The sequence below is a fragment of the Mustela lutreola genome, chromosome 1 (genome assembly GCF_030435805.1).
Source record: "Mustela lutreola isolate mMusLut2 chromosome 1, mMusLut2.pri, whole genome shotgun sequence".
Taxonomy (NCBI): domain Eukaryota; kingdom Metazoa; phylum Chordata; class Mammalia; order Carnivora; family Mustelidae; genus Mustela; species Mustela lutreola.
The window spans coordinates 58,030,418-58,046,759 of NC_081290.1; the positions used below are offsets into that span (position 1 = coordinate 58,030,418).

At 36.8% G+C, this 16,342-nt stretch overlaps 1 non-coding gene across 1 annotated transcript; it reads right to left on the minus strand.

Annotated features, from left to right (window-relative positions):
* Positions 1 to 2,643: 2,643 nt before the first annotated feature.
* Positions 2,644 to 2,747, minus strand: LOC131822878 (U6 spliceosomal RNA). The gene has a single exon (XR_009350361.1). It is a non-coding gene; the product is annotated as a U6 spliceosomal RNA (small nuclear RNA).
* Positions 2,748 to 16,342: the final 13,595 nt, after the last annotated feature.

Sequence of the window (16,342 nt, forward strand, 5' to 3'; positions counted from 1 at the left end):
ACATATGATGAAACTATATGATAATTATCTCTCTCTGATTGGCTTATTTTGCTCAGCATAATACCCTCCAGATCTATATACATTGATGTAAATGGTAAGATTTCATCCTTTCTGACTGCTGAGTAATATTCCATTACACACACACACACACACACACACACACACACACACAGATCTTCTTTATCCATTCTCTGTCAGTGGACATCTGGGCTCTTTCTATAGTATGGCTATTGTGGACACTGCTGCTATAAACATTGGGGTGCAGGTGCCCCTTCAATTCCTCAAGAAATTAAAAAATAGAGCTACCCTATGACTCAGCATATATTACATGTTTTATATATACTGAGATTGCTCTCTAGAATATTTTTGTAGTTTTTTATTTGTTTATTACTGTTCAATACTATATTAGTATGTACAGAGAACATTAGAGAACATTACAGAGAACATTAGAGAACATGTACAGAGAACATTATATTAGAGTACAGAGAAGTTGACATTCAGGTCACATTCCATACAAGTTAACTAGTTAGCTACTATTGCTTAGTGGCTTATAGCAATAGACTTTATTTTTATTATTATTTTTTAAAAATCACTCACATATCTTGTTAGTTGCTTGGGTGGCTTTTCTGATCTGAGTCACTTCTGGTCTCTTCTGGGCTTGCCCATGGACCTGTGGTCAGCTGGTGCATTGGCCAGTCGCTGGATGATCTAGCATGCTCACACTTACAATGTCTGACTGTTGTAGGATATTCACACCATGCCTCAGTCTCCTCCACTTGATCTTTCCTACTTCAGCAGACTAGTTTGGGCTCACATCCCTGGTAGTTCAGAGAGAGAGAAAACCCTAATGTGTAAGCACTTTCAACCCTATTTATATCATGCTTACCAATGTGCTGGTGGTCAAAGCAAGCCAAAGGCCAAATTCAGAGTGAAGGCAGGTAGGGGAGGAAATACATCCTGCCACTTGATGAAAGAGTTATGCATGCAAGAACTGGAGGAGTTTGCAGCCATTTTCAGAATCTTCCACACTTTAAGAATCTGAATGAGAATTTGCTCTCCAGTGTCAAATAGGATCCTTCCACTCTCTAGATTATAAAATGCCCTTGGCATCTTTGATTTTCAGAATAAACTCCGGAACTCTCATTATGACATAGTCTGGCCACTGCCTACCTCTCATCAGCAGTGCCCATTCATAATACCTGGGCTCCACCATGCAGAAATATTCTATCTTCATCACTCCTGTAACTTTGCCCAGCTTAAGACAATGGTAAGAGATCTTTATCCTCTTCCCTCTGTGTTTTTGGTTTGATTCGTATTGGAACCTGATTCACTATGTCCTTGCTTGTTCCTCCCTAAAATATCAGTGGCTCTTTTTTCTTGGAAACATGCTAGCAGCCACTGGGCTTCACATTTGTGTGGTAATCCTTAAGCGAAAGGTCACTGTTCTCTTGTAACTGCAACTCTTGGGAGGAGAAGCCCCTCCCTTTTTCCCCTTATCTCTTGTGGTCTATCCACCAAGAGGATTCCTTTCCCTGAGGAGGAAACCAACCTGTGATTGGGCAGTAAGTCATAGGTGAGATGGGAGGTAAAAGACTATCATGTCCTCCAATTAGCAGTTTCACCTTTGCAAAGGTTTGGGCCCATGCAGGCGATAGAGGAGCAGATAACCTTACTCTCTCTTAGGTAATTGATTCTCATTTCTATTATGTAGACTCTGGACAGACTGAGAGTGATGTCCTACATCCTGTGTACCTGTGCCTGGAATGTTTTTCTTCTCCTTTTCATTGATCTGTTCTTTCAACTGATATTCACTGAATGCCTGCTGAATGCCATTGTGCTAGATGTTGAAGATACAATGATATATTAGGTCAACCCAGTCCCTGTTCTGATGGTGTTTGTAAGTCGAAGTGATTCTCTTGGAAAGTCTTTCTCCATTTCATTCCAATCCCATCCCTATTTCTTATAGCCAAGTGTATATTTTAATCCTTAATGTTACTACAATTTTAGCCCATTTGTCATTTCCCAGGGGAAGTATACACACACACACACACACACACACACACACACACACACAGGTTTACTTCCCTAAGCCACACCTATCAGGAGAAGGATGATAATGATAAAGAAAAGGCACTTCTGAATCAGGGTTTATGCATAGAAGAATTATTATGACTCCAATCCCTTAACTTTCTTTCACCCCCCCTCAAGATCCCTGACAGTTTACATATTCTTTTGGGTGAATAGTAAAGGGCTTTCCTGGTAGTTCATGGACTGATTTCTATTGTCTTTTTTGTGGCTTTAACCAGAGCTACTGACTGTCTTGGATTTAGCTTTCTGAGACCACTGCAACTCTGTAACTCTGGTTGGTGTGGGAAGCAGACACTTCTCTGGGGTTAAAGCTGTCTATTTAGCTATCCAGTGTAGCTGTGCTACATGTTCAGTTTCCTTATGGAATATTTTTTAAGAGTTTTGGAAAAAGTTAACTTAGATCTAATTCAGAGAACATTTTAATGGATCCATCTTTGTTTTTCACTTTAAATTTATTATTATTATTATTATTATTATTATTATTATTTAGTCCATGCTTGCTACATGCCAAACATATTTCCTCTTTTTATTCTGTATGAATTTTATTTTTCGATTGAAAATAAAGAATCCTTCTCAAATTTGTGTGCGATCCTTGCACAGGGACCATGCTAATCTTCTCTGTATTGTTCCAATTTTGGTACAGGTACAGCTGAGTGAGCAATAAACATATTTCCTCTTTAATACTTCGTGGTCCTAACAAATCTACCCATTTTATGGATGAGGGATCAATGGTCCAGAAAAGAGATTTGCTCAAAGACAAATAATTATCTTCCTGTCCTTCAGTCTTATTTCCAGGATCTCAGGCTGGATTTTCAGCTTGAGCATTCATCAAGTTCTAGAGCAACTTGCTAGTGACCTTTGGGGCTGTCTGACGAGCCTTGCTGGCAATTAGAATCGGTTTTACCTCTTCCTCAACATAGTTCAACATTCCACTGTACTGTCTTCATTTGTTGAGGGGCCTTTGATTGGCTGAACTGTGAGGAAGCACTCTATCCTTTTCGTGTCTGGAGTCTTGGAGCCCAGCTCAGGGTCTGGTAGATTATAATGAATTAACCTGTTGGAAAATTTTGAGGGTGAGGCATACTCTGGCTCTTTGCTCTCATCTATGAAAGCAACCTGATCAAAGTCCCTAAGGAAGTGTGCTTGAGTACACTTGTGAGTATCCTGGGAGTAATAATCTGTGAGACCTGTGAGTATCATGGGAGTAATAATCATCCTCCTAGCTCCCAAGCCTCTAACTTTATAGTGGAACCACCTTGCCTGCTAATGCATCAGAAATATAAGATAAATAATAATAGTTGCTATTTATGATATGGTGATTGTGTGTCCAAGGCAACTGCAAACTAATTACATGTATTATTATCTCATTTAGTCTTAACACCTCTTAAGAAGGCATTGCTTTTTTCTCATTTTATAAATGAGGACCCTAAAGCACAGGAAAACTAAGTAACCTGCTAATGTTACACTTCAAATGACAGCACTAGGCTTCAAATCAAGGCACTATGACTCCAGTATTTGAGTCTGAAAAGAGAGATAACAAAACAATCCCTTCATGACATTTCAGAAAATGTCTTGAAAACCACATAAGGCTTTGCTTTGTTTAAGCCTTAACAAGACAGGGCAGTAGGACAGGGGCCAATCCAGTAGTAAGTCAGGAGTTCCAGATTCTCATCCTGACTCTGACAACTTGTAGAGGCTTTTTGCCCTGTAATGTCTTCATTTGTAGAATGATAGATGGAGCCAGCTGGTTATGGCAAAGATGTCATGGACTTTGCAGTCAGACAAAGTCTAAAGTTGATTTCACCACATAATAACTGTGCATGCTAGGGCAGGTGTCTTAATCATTCTAAATGTTATTTTTTTTTTTTCATATGTGGATTGGAATTAAAGCCTTAAAATAAAAGCTGTTGGGGCAGATAAATGTGTTATGTAAAGAGAGAAGCTCAAGTCAGGCTTGTGGCATATGCCCAGATTAATGCTCCATGACATGGTCAGGTTCTTCAGGAGGTGAGTCTGGAAATAAGATGTGGTTCCCAGAGCTCCTGTCTCTCTTTTGCACCTTTCTTTTTTACTTTTTTAAAAAAATATATTTTATTTATTTATTTGACAGACAGAGATCACAAGTAGGCAGAGAGGCAGGTGAGGGTGGGGAAGCAGACCCCCCACTGAACACAGAGCCAGATGTGGGGCTTGATCCCAGGACCCTGAGATCATGACCTGAGCCAAAGGCAGAGGCTTAACCACTGAGCCACCCAGGTGCCCCTAGCATCTTTATTTTCACTGGCATTCAAGGCCAAGCAACCCTCCTGATCTGTGGCTGTGGGATGTGTGGCTTGGATGTTTATGAAGCTTGTCTCTCTGGCAGCCATAATATGCCAGGATTCTCCTCATGGTTCCTTGTTCCATGTTCCATGTTCCATGTTCCTCGCTTTTCTTGGCACATGACCTTTGACTGCTCTAGTTATAAGATTTCTGTGATCTCTCAATATCCTGTTTCTGAAGTCCTTGAGGGAGTCCAAGCAGCCCTATACCCTTTCACCATTTTCCTGCTGGGGTTCTTTACTAAAAGAATGTTATAAATAAGGCAAAAAAAAAAAAAAAATCAAAAGGAAAATGTTTTGTTAAGAGCCAAGAATTTAACACACACTAATACATGGATATCTGATAATCTTGAATTAGAGTTGATAAATAAAAGAGGAAGTGAGGTGTCTTATCTCTCCCAATTTAAGTATTGGGACTCAGGGTGAAAGCATACCTGTAGGAGAAGAAGCATGTAAATGGACAGCAAGTTTTCTGAATGTATTCGCCCAAACAAGGACATGGGGTGGGGAAAAGGAGACTAAAAAGGAAAACCGTCTGCCCTGGAGCTGAGGCTCTGCCTCAGAGATTTTTGCCACAGAAGACTAGATGAAAAGAAGATGGGCAATGTGGGTTCCTGCCTTATAAGTTACAGTGGCCTTGTTCTCCTGTAACTGGGGCCCAATGAATACCATGGGCTCTAATCAGTCAGCTCCACAAAATAGGCCTGGCATGAGAAACAATTTCAACATTTGAAAGAAAGGTTCTAAAAGTATTCTCCCTCACAGTTTATTCATCAGAAAGGACTCTAATGTATTTCCTTTTCAAACAGCCGGATGATTCAGTTAAAAAAATTCATGTTAAATTCCTAGATTAACAAGGTGGATAGAATCATTGAGGACATCTAGTCTACCAACCAATCTTTTCGAAAGCTCCAGAAAGAAGTGACGTTCTAAAGAAGATTTCCAGGGTTCTATATTCCTTAACCAGTATTCTCCCCATACTATAGTATACGCTTAATCTTGAAATGTTGTTATATTGTTTCTTTACTCTCTTGTCTTCTTATGGTTCCTCATTCTTGTTCTTTGAAAAATTTATTTCCAGTACTAATGTATATCTTCCCTATGTCCAGAAAGGATTTACTCATGTACATAGACTAGTAAGAGTGCAATTCCAGCTATACACCCATTAGAACTAAGTCAACCAGAGAAAGACAATTATCATATGATCTCTCTGAAATGAAAAATTTGAAAGGCAGGGTCGGGGTTTGGGGGTAGGGAAGGAAAAAATGAAACAAGATGGGATCAGGAGGGAGACAAACCATAAGAGACTCTCAATCTCACAAAACAAACTGAGGGTTTCTAGGAAGTGTGGGGGTAGGGATAGGATGGCTGCATTATGGAGAGTGGGGAGGGTATGTGCTATGGTGAGAGCTGTGAAATGTGTAAGCCTGATGATTCACAGACCTGTACTCCTGGAGCAAATAATACATTATATGTTAATAAAAATAATTTAAAAAAAGAAATAAGTACACATCTTCATCAAAATAATTATATGTAAATATTCACATTACCTTTATTCATAATACTCTCAAGCTAGAAACAGGTCATAAACCCATCAACAGAAACATAGAAGAACCAAAAATTGTGATATATTTATACAATGGAATACTACACAGCAGCATAAAGGAAAACTACTGATAAACACAATAACAAGATGGATTTCAAAGACATTATCTTAAATAAGAGAAACCAGACACAAAAAATTGTGTAGTCTATGATCTTATTTATATGAAGTTCAAGGATGGCTAAAATGAATCAATGCCACAGAAGTCAGATGATGGAATTGGGTTTGGGATCTATTGATTGGGAAGGGACATAAGCATATGGGAGTGTGAAAATACTCAATATTTTGTTCTGGGTGGTGGTTATAAGTGTGTAAAAATGCAAACAAGCATAAGCCTGTGTACTTTTTAAGTACATAAATTATGCATATGTTTAAAACAAATATTTAAAAGAGCAGTAGATTGGGTGTTACACATGAACAATGAATCTTGGAACACTACATCAAAAACTGAAAAACAATCTGAGGGTTTTGAAGGGGTCGGGGGTGGGAGGTCGGGGTACCAGGTGGTGGGTATTATAGAGGGCATGGATTGCATGGAGCATGGGGTGTGGTGCAAAAATAATGAATACTGTTATGCTTAAAATAAATAAATTAATTAAAAAACACTAATGACATATTGTATGGTGGATAACCCAATATAAAACAAAAAAAAAAAAACCCAAATAAATAAATAAAAAAATCTTGAAAGAAAAAAAATAAAAGAGCAGAAGAAAAGCTGGAGCTATGCCAATGGAAAGAACAATTAACATAACCCAAACGTAGGCTAATAGAGTTATGATCATTGAATGTCAAATTTAATTTTGAGATAGCAGCCAATGGGAAAAAACATCCTAGTCATTTGTCACTCCCATTTTTTAAAATAAAAAGAAAATCATCATAGAGAGAGATTTTAAAAGTGGCATTTTCCCTGTAAAATTAACTTATGTAGACTTTTAAATGAAAGACATAAGCTTCAGCCCCAAAATTGATAGAAATTATTCTAAAACTATAAAATTAATGAGTGTATAAGGATGACAATAAGCAGATGTCTCTGATTAATAAAGTGGAAACCCACAAAAAAAAAAAAAAAAGACATTGGACAATATAATGGACAAAATCTCTGATAGTAATTCAGCAGAAATGTTGAAATATCTCAATAAGCCCATTTTTTTCTGCCAATCTCTCATAAAGATGATATTTATGATGAAATGTAATGAAAATATTTTCTTAGAGGAGAAGCCAATGAGATCCAGGTGATCATGACTTGCCTAAGCGCCCAGAAAAAGAGTCTTGACCAACACGACTCACTGTGATATGTACAGGAAATACCTCAGGATCTTGTTAAAATTGGATGAAGATTCAGTAATTTAGGTATAAGGCTGAGATTCTGTATTTTTAGCAAATCCCTGGGTGATGCAGTTGTTGGAACAAGGACTGCATTTTGAGTAACAAGGGCTTAGACCATTCAGGAAGTGTTAACTCATCATTTGTATTATTTGTATTGGGATGTTTGCTAAAATTCAGATTTCTGGGCTTCCTCTCCATAGGAGGTGGGACCAACGATGCTTTTTTGTTTTTAACAAATCTAAAGGAGATTATGTCATACATTGAAATTGTATGGCCACTGACTTAGAGAAATAGACTTGTGACATGTCCCTTTCAGTTTTCCAGTAATTATAATTGTTGCATCTAGTTTCACATATCAGGAGAAGAAAGAGAAAGGGAAAGAACATATTCAATATCTCATGTACATCAGTCACTTAATGGATGTGCAATTAACCTTAGTTAATTTAATACTAATGAATATCCTGTGAGATTGAATTATTTTCAATATTTTAGAGTTAAAGATGATAATCGATCATAATTCAGCACCTACTATGACCTAGACACTGTAATCAATGCTTTAAAAGTACCATCTCAAAGAGAACACAAGAAGTAGTTTCTGTTGGTTCATCTCCATTTTATAGTTCAAATAATGATGCTCCTCTAGAGTCTGTTTGACTTTCTAGAGCCCAGGCCTCAATCCTTGCATGCGGGGTCACTGTCAACTGACATCATGTAGGAAGGCCAGGTCGCAACCCAGACTATTTATTTATTTATTTATTTATTTATTTTTATTTATTTTGCTTCAACTATAAGAATTTATTTATTTATTTATTTCAGTGTTACAGTATTCATTGTTTTTGCACCACACCCAGTGCTCCATGCAATCCGTGCCCTCTCCAATACCCACCACCTGGCTCCCCCAACCTCCCACCCCATGCCCATTCAAAACCCTCAAATTGTTTTTCAGAGTCCATAGTCTCTCATGGTTCACCTCCCCTTCCAATTTCCCTCAACTCCCTTCTCCTCTCCATTTCCCTATGTCCTCCATGTTATTTGTTATGCTCCACAAATATGTATCAAGTATCATACGGTTGCACTTATTTGTGGAGCATAAACTTGTAAATTTTAAAAAGTGTTGACCCATTTTTATCAAAACTTTTTCTTTTAAAAAAGATCTTACAATGGACTACTAACTCATAAGGCAAATCTTATGGTAGATAGTTAACAGCTGAACACTGAGAACCCATCACTTTCCATTCTAAGGTAGAGCAAAAATTTCACATGTTTTGTTCACTAAGTTCCTAGATCATTGTCTGATACCCAATAGGTATTCATTAAATACTTTGAATCAACTAGGCTCTTTCAGGGTTTTCTTGGAGCTCCCTGGGAAACAATGTAGAGACTGCTGGATCAATAGGTGTCAAGCTTATTTGTGATCCTAAGAGGCCACATTTCTTAGAAACTAAAACTTCTTATAAGAGTTAGACAAAAAGTAGAGATTTATTTGAATATCCCTTCTATATAGGGACCTCAGGTGTTTCCAGGTAGTCATTTCCACAAAACCAGAATTATGCTGTGCTGTTTTCCAAATTACATTATTTTATATGTTTAAGGATTGGACAGTTTGTTCTACATTCTTTTTTGAGAAAATAGCAACCAAATAACAAAGCAAAACAGACAAAAATTGAATTTACTTAGTGACTTCATTTTTCCTTTTCTTTGTTATGAATGCTGTAGACAAATCTTTTCCTCTCTGACTCTTCTGAAAAATTCCTGGGTCTTCATGGAAACTAGTTTTACTTGTATGTTGTCTACATGTCTGATTATGACAAAGCTGAGACTTTATTCTTCTATTTTTAGATTTGTAAAGAAGTTTTATTATGAAAAACTTCAAAAATACAAAAAAGTGGGATGAATTACTAGCACAATATTTAGAATTATTCAGAATAATTTAGAATTATGAATAAAACACATTCTCATACACTCTTAGATTCTACATTGCTGGAAGTTTGTCTCATTTACTTTACCTAACCTAATTTTCCTTAATGAAGATTTTCAAAGCAGATTCAGGCATCATATCATTTTAGTCCTAGTTTGGCATACTGTCAAGATTTTGTTTTCTTTTATTTTGGGCAGGAAAGAAATTTAAGCTTTGGGAAGAAAAGTGTGTGTAGTCCACTTTCATTTATATTTTAAATGGACTGTGTTATATAATTGGATAAATTGGTAGGAGTGATCAAGCAGGGGGAAGGGACAGAGGGAGTGGGAGAAGCAGACTCCCCACTGAGCAGAGAGCCCTATGTAGGACTCCATCCCAGGACCCTGAGATCATGATCTGAACCAAAAGCAGATGCTTAACTGACTGAGACACCCAGGTGCCCCTGAACTTCTCTTTCAATATTCACCAAGTCTACATTTGGGTAGGGGAACAATGAGGTAGGTATGGTTCTAAGTATCTGTTTCTTAACAATTCTATAACATTTGAACTGGTCTTTGTGTTCTCAGATTCTTAATCTTGGAACCATCTTCCAAGATGAAAGGTCCATTAATGAAATTAATGAAAGGTCCATTAATGAAAGGACCTTCTAAGATACAAGTCTTCTCTGCTTATTCTCCAGGTTAATGTTCTTCATGGAGAACCAGATATAGGTAGTGGGATGGCCATACTACCTAGGACAATCACCAAACCCTTCACATCTAACCCCAGTCCACAACCCTCATATCCCTGTCATCCCCAAGAAGACCATGCTCCATCTACCCACACCACGGGCCATGCTGAGTCAGCTATCAATAGGATTCTTCTTTGAAATGTCTTTATATCCCTTTCATAACTGAGAAAACTGACTCATTTTCAAGACCCTGCATCAATGTTTCATTTTCTTGATTAGATTATATTTCCTTATTGACAAAACACCCTATAAACAAAAGTACAGTAAACTTAACAAAGCCGTTAGTGTATTATATTATAAATCATAAACATATATAATTGCTTACGAAATTTTATAGTTTATTTGTAAAGGCAAGGCATATATTTATTCTATAGGTAGATTATTGGCATGTGTTTATTCTTGGCGGAATCCCTCATAATGTCTCTCAGGACACCCCCATCTTTACCTGTGGTCCTGTGTCAGAAACTGATGCATATACTTATTGACAACAACAGAGAATTAGGCCCAAATTGATGCCTGTCTTCTCTAAATAGATCTTAGCTTATTGCATAGATATGCTGGAGCTGCCTATTTCACAGGGCTGATGGTACACGTCTCTTCCCAATTCCCCTTTAGTGACATAAAACACGATGGAAGTATTTATACTATGGAAATGGGCAAACGTGACACATCATGATTTTTCTTCTAAAAAGTTGGTTGCTAAACCTTTATGAGAATTGCAGTGCTCATTTGTCACTTCCTGATCTCTCAAATTAAGACCTCCTATGACCTGTTGCCATACCCATGCTCCTCTTTGTAGTACTTATCTGAATTGTAAATTGATGTTCATTTCCATTGGGAAGATTAACTGAGATAGTATGTATTAAATACTGATTATAGGCCTTGAAACAACCTACTGAAATTATTAAGTTTAATTATTATTCTGTAATTACCTGATAAGGTTATTTACTTCTCCACAAGACTATAAGTTCCATGAAAGCAGGACACTATTTGTTTTCTATTCTCAGGGTCTAGCAAAATACCTGGCCCATGGTAGATGAGCATTTACATTATGATAGATAAATAAATGAAATCACCCCCTCTTTCTTATGCTGTGGACAAAAGCCCTCTGATCTACCATACACATAACCCACTTTGTGTCTTCAGAGTAAGAGGGTTTGGATTTTTCATATTACCTGGGTAGGGGTGTGGATGAGTGTCGTACCTATGATTCTGTCACATTGATCATGAGCATTTGTGTCTGTCCTTGTTTTGCAGAGAATTATTAATATGAGGACAGGTTTCCTGAGAGACTAAGTAACCTATAAAAAATATTTAGTGAGCACGAACAACAAAGGTATCTTGGGGATTCATGTCTAGAAAATAGATTTAATTAGGTATTTAACCACTCACTATTATCCTCTCCCTTTTATGTAAAAATGTGGCTTTGATTCGGTTACTATGGCTGTCCTCAAGCTGTCCTTGTTTTAAGAAAATCCATTTTTTTCCCAATTGTCAGTTCTCAGGATGTTACAAAAAGATAGTTATGAAGTATTTTTAGCCTTCTTTTTTCTCAGTTTATTCATTAGTGGGAATGTAACTAAAATGTGGCTTCATTAAGTCTTTTCGTTGATGGGCATACATTCACATAAAAAAAAAAAAAATGCTTGGCCTCTCAATGCTGACTTTAATCCATGACAGGCATTTAAGGCTTCCTGGTCCCAAGTTGGATCTTGCATCTTTAATAAGAACATCGGGGTGCTTAGCAGCTAGGGCTGCATAGTCGGGGCAGCATGAATGGATTTAAAGGTCAATCTAGGAAAATGAAATCATTTTGTTTTTCAGTGCTTTGTTTTGCAAACAGGTGATTTGGAACATCTCAGATCTTACAGCATCAGGAATCCAGTGTGCAAATTTGCATAGTTCTGGTGGCTACCCATGATGTATTTTTAGCATAAATGTATTGCTAACACGAGAGGTCCCTTGGGGTTCTGGAAAGGGCATTTGGCTAGCGGTCAGGAGACCTGTATCCACAGTCTGTCTCTAATATTAATAATACTGATTAAAAAAAATTGTTCACACTTCTTGAGTTCCTGTTGTGCCAGACAAGATTTTAAGAGATTTATAAGTATGAGGAGGTTGAAGGGATTGAAGCACTAACTCACTTGGTAATTCAGATATCCAGACAGAATATAATTCTTTTATTTGTTGTATGTTCTCTCTAGTCTTCCTGCTAAATCCCATGCATGGATGTCTAGGGAAGAAATCAAACATTTAGTCAAATCTAAATTTAGTCATAATGAACACTTTTAACCTAATGCTGTCCAAAATGGTAACCACAATCCACATATTCCTATTTGAGCATGAAATTTGGTTAATTCAGATTGATATAACAATTGTATATGATATGCATCAGATTTTAATACTTTGAGAAAAAGAATACAAATCTATTTCATAATTTTCATACTCATTGCATGTTGAAGTGTGTTAAATAGTTGGATTAAAAGACATTGTTCAAAATAATTTCTTTGCTTATTTTTATTTCTGCAAAGTTTAAAGCTACATATGTGTCCAGTATTAATGCATTCCTCCAGGCAGAGGAACAGCATGTGTTAAGGATCTGAATTCTAAACAACTTGGCGTTTTGAAGAAATGGAAGACAGCACAGTATCTTGGAGCACAGTGAACAATTCAGAGAGTGTATAAAAGGCAGGGAGTGAGATAAAAGTAGAGAGGAAGTGAGGAATCATATCAGGCAGAAACTTGTAGTCTCTGGTAAAGAGCTTGAATTATTCTAAAAACAATGAGAAACTGTTGAAGGGTTTAGGCAGTGGAGGTAGGGTATGATGTATATTTGACATTACCTCTCTAAATTCCCTTTTCCCGGTCTTTAAAATAGTATAATAATATTAATATCTTCAAAATATCATTAAATATGATAATGCATAGGTAATCACTCTGGAAGCTGTACAATGCTGTAGAGATATAAACTAATCTCATCACTATGACTACCGCTCAGGAACCCTCAATGATTCCTTGACATCAGTGGCATAAGGTCTTTCATTGATGTGTTTTAAAGTCTTTCATCTGTTAACCCCATATGACCAACAAAAACATTTATCTTATGTCCTGTCCCAATATACCACATTGTCTTCTTCCCATTGCATCTCTGCTTTTACACCTGACCTTTGCTCTTTTTTTTTTGTAATGATTTTATTTATTTATTTGACAGAGAGATCACAAGTAGGCAGAGAGGCAGGCAGAGAGAGAGAGAGAGAGAGAGAGTAGGAAGCAGGCTCCCCGCTGAGCAGAGAGCCGGACGTGGGACTCGATCCCAGGACCTTGAGATCATGACCTGAGCCGAAGGCAGCAGCTCAACCCACTGAGCCACCCAGGCGCCCTGACCTTTGCTCTTGATGGACAGTAGTTCACTTGGAATGCCCTCACCACTTGTCTCCACCTCTCCTAATCCAATTCATATCTACACTTTTATTAATCAGGACTCTTGTTTACAGGGAACAGAGACAGCTCAAATTGGCTTGAACTGTGAGAGAAATTTGTGATGGTATAAATGAAAAGCCCATGAGGATATCTAGTTCCTTCAGGAAGGAATGGGTCTGAGAACTCATGAAAGCTTGCCTGAAATGTGTACTTTGGGTTGCCATCTGTAAGTTTCTCTCATAATTTGTCAGGATGATCATTTGGAGCTCTACTTCATTCTACCAACTTAGTAACTTCAGTAGAAAGAGAATTTTTCTTTCTAGTATATTCTCCCAAGAGCCTCATGTTTCACTCTATTGACCTAAATATATTAATTATCCTCAACAAACCTATGCAATACTTATTGGCCAAACTCTAGGCCAGAGCCAACCCATTGATTGATGGTACAAAGTGGGGTTAGTCCCACTTTAAATCAAATGGGTAAAGTATGGTTGAAGAAAGTTCCCAAAAGAAAAAGAATTAGGAAATGGACACTGGACAGGTAAAAAGAAAAAAAAAAAACTCACCCAGATATCCACCATAATGATATGGCTCATGTCCCATGTCCTCCATGAAGCCTGCCTTTATGACTTCAGGCAATAATTACCTTTTTCCTTCCTGACTTTTCTTCATACTTGGTCTCTGGAGCATAAATTTTTGGCTCTTGATATTCCATTCTGCACTTTATTACAACCATAAAATTTTTATTGCTTGATTAGACCTTGGTGGTAATCTCATCCTAGAGATGTGAAAGCCCAGAAGGAAAAATAATAAATTTTGGATTATTTTGAAAATATTTCTTAAGGACTTTAAGGTCATATCTGGAAGTGAAAGGATACAAAAATTCTTTTAAAAATCTTTAACATCATTTCCAGAAATGTTGCCTTATTTTTCAAATCCTTAAAAATTCTAAATATGTCAACAATGACAATTTTATGAACAAGCTAAGTAATGCATGGTGTAATTTTAAATATCTAACCAATTGTGTCTTTTGATCTTTTGATCTGTAAAGAATGAATATATTTCTCTTTTCAGTGAATATATCTATGTATGTGTATATATATATGTGTGTGTGTGTATATTTATTCAATTTCTTTCCTTTCTTTTGTCTTGACTTTCCAACTTCTCCTCCTCCTTCTCCTCCTTTTCCTCCTCCTCCTCTTCCTCCTCCTCTTCCTCCTCCTTCTTCTTTCCTTTTGAACACTCTTTTGGGTTTCAATGTGCTTGAGTCTGCCCGTCTGTTTTTCCGACTCAAGAATAATTCAGTCTTGTTTGTGTGTTATAGTTGTTTCCAAGTTGAGAGGTGTCAACCTAAGGACAATTGAATATCTGTGTTTGTTATGGGTCAAGGTGTTGCTCAGAACCTAAATATGTCTTTTTTTCCCCCAGCTTTATTGAGATATAATTGACAAATTGTGTAATCGCAAGGCATACAATGTGATGATTTGACACATGTATATATTGGTAAATGTTTCCCACAATAAGGTTAGTTAATACATCCTTCACCTCATGTAATTAACATTTTATTATTATTGTTTTTTTATGGTGAAAACATTAAAGCTATACTCCGTAGAAACTTTTGAGTAAACAATACAGGAGTGTTAACTATAGTCTCCATGTTGTACATTATAACTCAAAGCTAGTACCCTTTAACTAACATCTCCCTATTTTCCTTACCCCATGTCCTTGACAGGCACCATACTACTCTGTTTCTATGAGTTCAATGTTTTCCTTTACACCTATAGTTATATCATGCAGTATTTGTCTTTCCTTGTCTGATTTATTTCACTTAGCAAAATGCCCTCAAATCCATCCATGTAGTAAATGGCAGGATTTCTCTTTTATAACTGAGTAATATTCCACTGTAAGAATGTGTGTGTGTGTGTGTGTGTGTGTGAGAGAGAGAGAGAGAGAGAGAGAAAGAGAGAGAGAGAGAGAGAAATTACATTTTCTTTGCCCATTCATCTGTTGATACAGTCAGGTTGTGTCCATGTCTTGGCTATTATGAACATTATTGTAATGAACTTGGGAGTGATGTTATTTCTTTGCAATAGTGATCTCATCTCTTTTGGTTTTATAACCATAAGTGGGATTGCTAGATTATATTAAACTTTCCCAACTTCTGATTTCACAGATCAGAAAACAATAATAATACCCTTTAGGTTGAACATAACTGGGTGTTAACATTTGCTCTAACATTGAATAATCCTGGGTATTATAGGAGCATCTTTACCCTCTATGCCTTGATGTTTTCATTTTCAAAATATAGCAAATAAGACCTGCTTTATATGATGGTCATAAAAATTAAATGAAGTAAAGCATATAAAACACCAAGAACAATTCCAAACATATAATAATCCATTTTTTATTATATTTACTAAATATTGCCTTGAAAGCTTACTGTGCAACTGGGTATTATTCTAGGTATTATGGATGCATATAATAATAGCATAAAAATGTCATGAAGCTCACTTTATAGTAATAACTTGATGAATGAATGATACTTCTCTTCCTAACACACATTTTCCAATAGTTCATGGTTTATTAGTAGCACTCCAAGATTAGAACCTAACATGAGGACCAAGTTGTCCTGAATTCCAGGCAAAAGCTTGAATCACTAAATTTTCCTATTTTATACTAACAAATACAAGTCAGCATTGTGGTTTTTTTTTTTTTTTTTAATTAAGTTTCATGAAGGGTAGCATCATAATTTGGGGGAGGAGAGATGCTTAGAGTTAGAGAAAAATCAGCTGAGTAGAAAGGTCCATACCAGGGTTTAGAGAACCCACACTACAACCCCCTTTCTCTTCCCCCAGCAAACTGTGAGAGCATTTTCTCATTTGGCTCTGTCATTCTGGACTTTCATATGCCTCAGTTTTAAATGAGAATTTTGGATT